Source organism: Tupaia chinensis, unplaced genomic scaffold, assembly GCF_000334495.1.
Source record: "Tupaia chinensis unplaced genomic scaffold, TupChi_1.0 Scaffold000365_1, whole genome shotgun sequence".
Lineage (NCBI taxonomy): Eukaryota > Metazoa > Chordata > Mammalia > Scandentia > Tupaiidae > Tupaia > Tupaia belangeri.
In genome coordinates, this window is record NW_006159862.1 from 615,429 (window position 1) to 621,887 (window position 6,459).

The following is a 6,459-nucleotide window of genomic DNA, read 5'->3' on the forward strand; positions in this document are numbered from 1 at the left end:
CCCTTCTCCATTCTCCTCTTGGGATCTTGGGCACACAGGCACACACCTGAGTTTTAAGCTGCCGGGTCCAGGACTTAAAATGTAGTTGACTACGTGGGAGTTCAGCAATATGCCCATTATACCATCTGATGGTCCCTCAAGTTGAACTTATTTTTTTTAAAGAATTATTTTATGTAACTTTATTTTAATTTGCCCAGAGAGAGACAGTGAGAGAGAGAAGGTGAAAAACAAGCTGCCAGATCCAGGGCTCTAACTGAGATTGGCCATGTGGGAATCCAGCACACTTAACCACCACACCACCTGCCAGCCCTGGAGTTTAAAACAAAAAAAATTTTTTTTTCTTTTTTTTTTAAAGAGGTTTTTGCTATAGGACACATGCGCTCACCAGAAAGAGACAGAAAGTGAGAAATCACCCCCCAGGGGAGATAGCCATGCCGCGATCCCTTCTCCATTCTCCTCTCTGGATCTTGGGCACGCATGCACACACACCTGGCATGAGTTTAAGCCACCAGGTCCAGGATTCTAACCACAATCAACTACATGGGAGTCCAGTGATGTAGCCATTACACCAACTGCTGGTCCCAAGTTAAATTTTTTTAAGTCTTCTTTATTTCTTTTTGCTCGTTTCATTCCTCTTCCTTGAGCTTCTTTTTGGAGACTTTGGGCCTGTTGGCCTTTCTATATAGATGATACCCTGTGGCAATATACCCTTCACCAGCTTTTGCCAGTAGTTGGCTCAGATCAGTGCAATCAGCTCCACATCATACTGCACCACTGCATCAGCTGGGATGGATGGTGGAAATCCCCGTTTTCCAAAGGCCAAATGAGAAGAAATGATTACCCTTCGCTTCTCTCCCACATACATGTCTAGAAGGCTCTGCTCCAGACCTGGGATCACCGGTTTTTGCCCAAGTTCTATAACCAGAGGGTCTCTGGCCAGCGAGGTATCGATAATACGTCCATCTGTCAAGCTGCCCGTGTAGTGTAGTGAAACGTGTCTCCAAAAGCAGCGGACTCAGCACATGGTTTCAGCATCCCCACTTGGAGGGTCCGGACCGGACTTTCAGTTTCGAACTCAGCCTCAGCCAGACACGCCGCTCCACTGAGCAGCAGCAGCAGACAGAGCAGGAGTAGCGAGGGGCACAGGGTCATGACTGGACACCAGGACAGGCTGCTCAGGTGGTGGCAGCTAGGACAGTGTTCCCCCGGCGCCCAGGCCAGACTGGAAGGGCCCAAGTTAAATATTTTTAACAGTAACACTTCACAGATGTAGTTCATATGTCATCACATCAAAAATATCAATATCAAGTTAACTCGCTATTCTGATGATGATGTGACATTTGTTTTGTTTTTGAGATACAGAAAGCAAGAAATCACCACCACCACCCCAGGGTGATGGCCACACCACAATCTCTTCTCCATTCTCCTCTTAGTTGGGCATGCACATACAGGAGCCCAGCATGAGTTTTAAGCCACCAGGTCTGGGCCTCAAACCACAGTTAACTACGTGGGAGTCCACAACATAATCATTACACCATCTGCTGGTCCCAGTGATGTGACATTTGATCACTAAGCTGAAGTGGTAAACACAACTTTTCACCTGGTGGTTTTAATGCCCAGTGATGATCCATGGGACCAGCAGTTAGCGTAATGGCTATGTTGCTAAACTCCCATGTAGTCGACAGTGGTTCAAGTCCCAGATCCAGTGGCTTAAACTCACACCGGGCGCATGTGCATGTGTGCCCAAGATCCCAAGAGGAGAATGGAAAAGGGATTGCAGCATGGCCATCCCCCCTGGGGGGTGATTTCTCACCTTCTGTCTCTCTGTCTGTCTCTGTCTTTCCGGCGAGTGCACGCGACCAACAGCAAAAACTTCTCAAAAAAAAAAAAAAAAAAACCAGTGATGAGCCTCATATGAATCAATTGTTTCATCAAGATTTGCAAAATGACAGTTTCCGAATTCTAGCATTCTTACTGTATTCAATGCATTCTTCTGTGAGGAATAATTTTGTAAGTGGGAATACACTAGAGGCAAGATCATATTTCTTTTCCTGTAATTATCAATAAGGAGTTTGATTATCATCTGCATTGATGACATATGACCCCATGTGTTAATCAATTATGATGAATTCTCATGTTCAAAATGTCCAGGTTTTGGTCCTTGGAGCCCTTCAACTAGCTCTTTTATCTATTTTTATTATTATTATTTATTTTAATTTGACCAGAGAAGAAGAGAGACAGAGAGACGGAAAGTGAGAAAGCAAGCCACCAGGTCCAGGACTTGAACCTAGGTTAGCCATGTGGGAGTTCAACATGCTTAACCACCACGCCACTTGCCAGCCCCAAGTTCTTTTTTACTCATGATAGAGCATGTGTGCACAGTTGTGTGAAAGTGAGATAGAAGGCACATCCTCAACAAGATCATACCACGATTCCCTTTCCCCGGCCCTCTAGCTCATCAGGATCTTTGGCATGTACATCCAGTGTTTTCAGGCTAACCAAGAACTCTGAACCCACAGTCAGGCTTCCAGCATTGCACTTCAGTTAGCTACCAATTGTGCTACCAGGTATGTCCTTTTGACATTCCTTCTAGTCTTTGGGCACTTACTTACCTTCTGACATGAAGTATGTCAAGTTCACCTTGCAATTTCAATGCCCCAGTCATGGAATGAGACATTTTTATAGTAATTCCTAGTGCCTTTTAATAGGCTGCTATTTAGAAAAAACCTGGGCACCAAGCATGGTCTCTGCTACTGTATGTCCTTAGTGGATCTTTCCAGCCATTCCACCTAGTTTTTATAGACAACCCTGCACTCATTTTATCAGTTGCATATTTAACTACATAATAAGAGATACAATTACAAAACTGGAATAAACTTTTTGAGAGCAAACAACTAAATCTTGCTAAGCATACAACTAAAATGGAGAGAACAGAAGTGCTATGTGTACTAGAAAGCAAATTTAACCAAAAGAGCTCTTGTGCCAAGGCCATCAGCAGATTTTACAGAGTTTATCAGATAATCTGGCAAGTGTGTTAAGAGAGCAATCTAGATAGCAACTATACGTGATACCTACCATATTATGCTTTAACGATTACATGTCTTGAAAACATGCTATAAGCTAATTACCCTCTTTCCCATCACATTTTTTAAAGAATTATTCAATTTTCTAATTCATTCATTCATTTTAATTTGACCAGAGAGATACACACACAGAGAGAGATGGGGAAAGGGAGAAAGCAAGCCACCAGGTCTGGGATTTGAACCATGGTTGGCCATGTGGGAGTGTCCAGTGCCTTAACTACCACACAATCTGCTGGCTCTCCCATCACATTTAAGGGAAGAAAGACAACCAAAACCTGCCAATTTAGTTTCTGACAAAACCTAGGTTTTTTTTTTTTTTTTTGAGAGATTTTCACTGTAGGGCGTGTGCGCTCGCCAGACAGACAGAGAGAGACATAGAGACAGAAAGCGAGAAATCACCCCCCAGGGGGGATGGTCACGCCGCAATCCCTTCTCCTCCATTCTCCTCTCGGGATCTTGGGCACGCACGCACACGCGCCCGGCGTGAGTTTTAAGCCACCGGGTCCAGGACGTGAACCGCGGTCGACTACGTGGGAGTCCAGCGACATAGCCATTACGCTAACTGCTGGTTCCCACAAAACCTAGGTTTTAATCCTGAGATTTTGTTTCATATAAATCTAATTACTAGTTTTTCTTACTAAACCTTTATTTGGTCTCTACAACTTTAAGGCTATTATGTTTCAGTCTGTCTTTTGGTATCACCTCACTTGCATGTGCCTGTAAACTCTTAGTTTGTGAATGTATTCTTAGTTTTCTACTTCTGCCCTTTTCCCCATGGCACTTTATTCCATCATACTAGCCCTTAGGACACTATAAACATTTAAAATGCCAAGCACATGCACTATAGTGATATGTATAAATATGTGTGAAAACCTGTTAAAAACACCCAGTCCTGGGACCAGTAGTTAGCGCAACAGCTATTTCGCTGGACTCCCATGTAGTTGACTGCGGTTCGAGTCCTGGACCTGGCAGCTTAAACTCACGCCAGGCGCATGTGCGTGCATGCCCAAAATCCTGAGAGGAGAATGGAGAAGGGATTGTGGCATGGCCATCCCCCCTGGGGAGTGATTTCTTGCTTTTTGTCTCTCTGTCTTTCTGGCAAGTGCACGCGCCCTATAGCAAAAAAAAAATTAAAAACCCCCCAAAAAAAAAAAAAAAAACACCACCCAGTCCTTCACTTTATGGATGGGGAAAGTAAAGCCCTTAATGTTAAAATGTCTTGCCTGAGGTCATATGTCATATAGTGACAGACTAAAGATTGGAAACACCACTTAGTTGAATTCTTCTTGTGAAATAGTAAATGGAAATTCTGCATACAAACAGTATGTACCTACAACTTTATAAAATTCTGTATTCTTGGGAACAGCAGGTGGTGTAATGGCTGTCACTGGACTCCCATATAGTCAACTGTGGTTTGAGTCCCGGGCCCGTGGCTTAAACTCTTGTTGGGTGCATGTGCATGCGTGCCCAAGATCCAGAGAGGAGAATGGAAAAGAAGGGATTGTGGGGGCCAGCAGGTGGTGTGGTGGTTAAGGTGCTGGACTCCCACATGGTCGACCACGGTTCAAGTCTTGGACCTGGCGGCTTGAGCTCTCTCTCTCTCTCTCTGTCTGTCTTCCTCTCTCTCCTTCTCTCATTAAATTAGAAAATAATAAATAAAATTAAATAAATATTTATTCAAAATCCCAAGGGGAGAATGGAAGAAAAGGGATTGTGGCATGGCCATCCTCTCTGGGGGATGATTTCTCACTTTCTGTCTCTCTGCTGGCTCCCCCATCACATTTCTTAAGGGAAGGAAGAAAGAAAACCAAAACCTGCCTATTTTTTCTGCTGTAAACATGCCTTTCTGGCAAGTGCACATGCCCTATCGCAAAAACCTCTCAAAATAAATAAATAAATAAATAATGTATTCTTATGAGATGAGAACATTGAAGGAAAGTTTCTTATCTGTTTGTCTCTACTCCCACATAGTTTCTTTTCTTTCTTTTTTTTTTTTTTTTTTTAATTAATTTATTTTGAAATGGACCAGAGAGAGAGAGAAGGAAAGTGAGAAAGCAAGCTGACAGGTCAGGACTCAAACCACAGTCAGCCATGTGGGAGTCCAGCCCTCTTAACCACCATGCCACCTGCTGGCCCCCCCACATAGTTTCTTATATTCACATCTTTAAATGAGAATAACTCATCTCAGGATATACCTCCCTCCTACCAATTTTTGGCTCCCACTCGGCTCTTTTCCACATTATTTTTTTCTATTCATCCATAAACTTAATATTTTTTTTTTTTTCTGAGAGGTGTTTGCTATAGGGCGCGTGCACTTGCCAGAAAGAGAGACAGAGAGAGATAGAAAGTGAGAAATCAACCCCCCCCCGGGGGGGATGGCCATGCTGCAATCCCTTCTCCTTCATTCTCCTCTCAAGATCTTGGGCACGCACGCACACATGCCTGGCGTGAGTTTAAGCCACCGGGTCCGGGACTCGAACTGTGGTCAACTACATGAGAGTTCAGCGACATAGCCATTACACTAACTGCTGGTCCTTCTTTCCCACATTTTAAAACCATTTAGTTAATAATCACCTGGAATGATCTCACAAATATCTTAAGTGACTTAATCTAAAACTGAATTATTTTCACCCCAAAACAATTTTTGTTGGGGGGGGGGAGAGGTTTTTACTATAGGGTGCGTGCGCTCGCCGCAGACAGAGAGAGACAGAGAGACAGAAAGCGAGAAATCACCCCCAGGGGGGATGGCCACGCCGCAATCCCTTCTCCTCCATTCTCCTCTCAGGATCTTAGGCATGCATGCACACACACCCGGCATGAGTTTAAACCACTGGGTCTGGGACTTGAACCACAGTTGACTACATGGGAATCCAGCGCCATAGCCATTACGCTAACTGCTGGTCCTCAAACAATTTAAAATTAACTGTCTTAGTCCTATTTGTTTTTACAATGAAGTAATTGTCTCATGCCTACAGAGTAGAGGTCTTTTTCTGAAGAATGATTTTTTTTTAATTTGTTTTCAAGATTTTTCACTATAGGGTAAGTGCACTTGCCAGAGACAGAAAGTGAGAAATCACACCCAGGGGAGATGAAATCCCTTCTCCATTCTACTCTCAGGAGTAGAGTGGGCACACATGCTCACATGCCCAGCCTGAGTTTTAAGCTGTCAGGTCTGGGACTCGAACCATGGTTGACTACATGGGAATCCAGTGATACAATCATTATGCCATCTGCTGGTCCCCTGAGACCATGCTAAAATAAGACCTATATCCAGAAGTTGAAAGTAATGATCTCACTCCATATACATTGATTAAAAACTATACCTGGAGTATATCCATTTGGAGCACCACATTTTACACTAGAGTGCAATATACAT

The 6,459-nt window shown here is 43.6% G+C and overlaps 1 pseudogene; it reads right to left on the bottom strand.

Annotated features, from left to right (window-relative positions):
* Positions 1-596: 596 nt before the first annotated feature.
* On the bottom strand, positions 597-1,374 carry LOC102499900 (peptidyl-prolyl cis-trans isomerase FKBP11 pseudogene; annotated as a pseudogene).
* Positions 1,375-6,459: the final 5,085 nt, after the last annotated feature.